General features: G+C 30.9%; 1 long non-coding RNA gene across 2 annotated transcripts; it reads right to left on the bottom strand.

The window, feature by feature from the left end:
• Positions 1-254: 254 nt before the first annotated feature.
• LOC104649825 (uncharacterized) lies at positions 255-1,958 on the bottom strand. Of its 2 annotated transcripts, none has more exons than XR_743653.4 (3): positions 1,477-1,958; positions 1,056-1,139; positions 255-499 (listed from the first exon to the last, which is right to left on the bottom strand). It is a non-coding gene; the product is annotated as an uncharacterized lncRNA (long non-coding RNA). The 2 variants fall into 2 exon arrangements; XR_743652.4 differs by having other exon boundaries at positions 1,065-1,139.
• Between the last annotated feature and the right edge of the window lie 369 nt (positions 1,959-2,327).

Below are 2,327 nucleotides of genomic sequence, written 5' to 3'. Positions count from 1 at the left end.
TTTACATCATCTTCCCCAAATTAAAACTCAAAAGAGCCATTGATAACCCACTTTTGATGATCTCATCTTCTTTATTTTTTCCAAAACAAGATCAACATTGGTACTCTCTTTAACGAATTCATCATCTTCCCGAAACGCAATATGATAAGAATTCTTTTTCTCTTTTAATTTTCAGTGAAACGATTTTTTTTCTTCAAGATCACTTAAAGTTTCAGATTTAATTTCGTTTAAGAAAATAATGAAGGACAAAAGAGTCGGAGAAACAATGCTAAACTGAAAATACACCACTCAGAAAGACAATGTAACAAAGAAAAAGGTCGAGATTTAGATGATTTATCAATCTTCTTTCTCCTATCGTATGCTACCTGAGCTCTCTCCTTCCTCTTGTTCTCGAGTTCCTTGATTTTATAAAAAATGGCTCCATCCAACCTCTGATGAAAGCTTCCCCAAGAGAAGATTGGCTCTCTTCTTACTTTTACTTTTGTGCAGAAACAAGAATCTTGAGAGAGAGAGAAGAAAATATCAAGAACTTGGAAAGTTAAAAAATAACAAAGACAAAAAGATTTTTCTACTTTATTAAAGAATCGGATCGGGCTAAACGTGTTGAAAAGAGTGAGCATCACGCGCGTCAACCCGGATGAAGGAATGAGTTAAAATGACCCACTTATGAAGATATTAAAAAGTTATGTGGGGTGATAGAACACTTTCAAAGTTAAGGTGTCTTTATAAAAATACGTAACAACTTCAGTAGTGACTTTATGTCTTTTCTCTTTGTTAAATGCACACTTAAATTATTTTAAGTGAGAAGTCCTAATTATCCCCCCTTAAACATTAATTTTTGAAACTATTTAATTATGAGGAGTCTTTAATTGTCCTTATAAATATGGATTTTTGAAACTATTTACTCCCTAATATGCCACATGGTACAAAAGAAATTACTCTGTCAAATTAATATTACTCACATTCCTCTTAGTAAATTTCAAAAGAAATGACACATTTCTGTATTGGTAAGAGTTTAGTTTCCGTTTCTATTTATATGATGAATTTTAACTTACCTCACTTACCTTAAGTCAAGCCTCTTTAAAACTTTAACAAAACCCGAGCTTTTCCATTGTTCAATGTCTTGACTTATTCTTGATCTAAAACAATAAATACATACAACAATCAACAAAAGATGACCAAGTAATATTTGAATTATACTAAATTCCAACCCATGCCAATTCATGAGCATTCTATCCGATCCAGGGACTTTTCTATCATTTAATCAAGTCAAAATCCTCCCCGAAGAGTAATATCTTAGATTATAAGGCTTAAGAATCAATTTAAAAGATGGGGAGTAATTAACTTACCTTTATCGATGAATTTGGTGGAAAATTAAGTAAAAACAACTGTCCTAATTTTCTCCCTCGAACCCAAACATAATGTAGCAAAACATAGGAGGTTTTGAGACTTTCTCTGCATAAAATTTCGACTTACCCTGCTATAATGATTTGACCCGTTATAACTTTCTCCCTCGAACCCAAACATAATGTCGCAAACATAGGAGGTTTTGAGACTTTCTCTGCATAAAATTTTGACTTACCCAGCTATAACAATTTGACCCGTTATAACGACACCCGCTATAGGTTCCTTAATGTCTTGGCTATTAGAAAATATAATCACCTTGACATATCACCACCACCCATTCCTTGATGGCCTAGACTTCACCTCACTCAGATTTTGTCTTAAACTGACGCCCTAACCTAAATTTTTAAAGTCTTTTTGGCCCAATTTCTTTCACTATTGGCCTACTCATAATGATCTCGACATATTGTTACCATAATAGTCTTTACATAAATAAGACATGCCTTTTTACCTACAGATCATGTGATAGTGAGAGGATTATTGGAGATTTTAAAAAAAAAAAACTTATAAAGATGGAGTTGTTAACAAAAATGGTATATTATAAAGTTAATTAGAATGTTATATTCCTGAACTTGTAGTATATATAGAAAAACCAAATACGTACGTAAAGTAATGATAATATTCAGAAGTGAGGGTGACAGTTACCCTTTGTAGAAATAAAAGAAGTTTCAAGGAAACATCATATTTGGAAGCTTCAAATTAAATATCTCTTTTGTTTTTCTTGTTTCAAGAATATATATATATATATGCGTGTTATAATCTTTTAGTAAAAAAGATTAATATATGTATGAATTATCAATAAATAATTTCTATTGAAGAAGTCTATCAATAATAATCTAATTGAATGATGAATAAGTAATTGATTTTAAAAAATATTTATTTCGAATATTTAGCGATCGATTAATCACGAGTTTTATATTTTT

The sequence above is a fragment of the Solanum lycopersicum genome, chromosome 10 (assembly GCF_036512215.1).
Source record: "Solanum lycopersicum chromosome 10, SLM_r2.1".
Taxonomy (NCBI): Eukaryota; Viridiplantae; Streptophyta; class Magnoliopsida; order Solanales; family Solanaceae; genus Solanum; species Solanum lycopersicum.
This window is presented reverse-complemented; position numbering and strand designations above follow the sequence as displayed.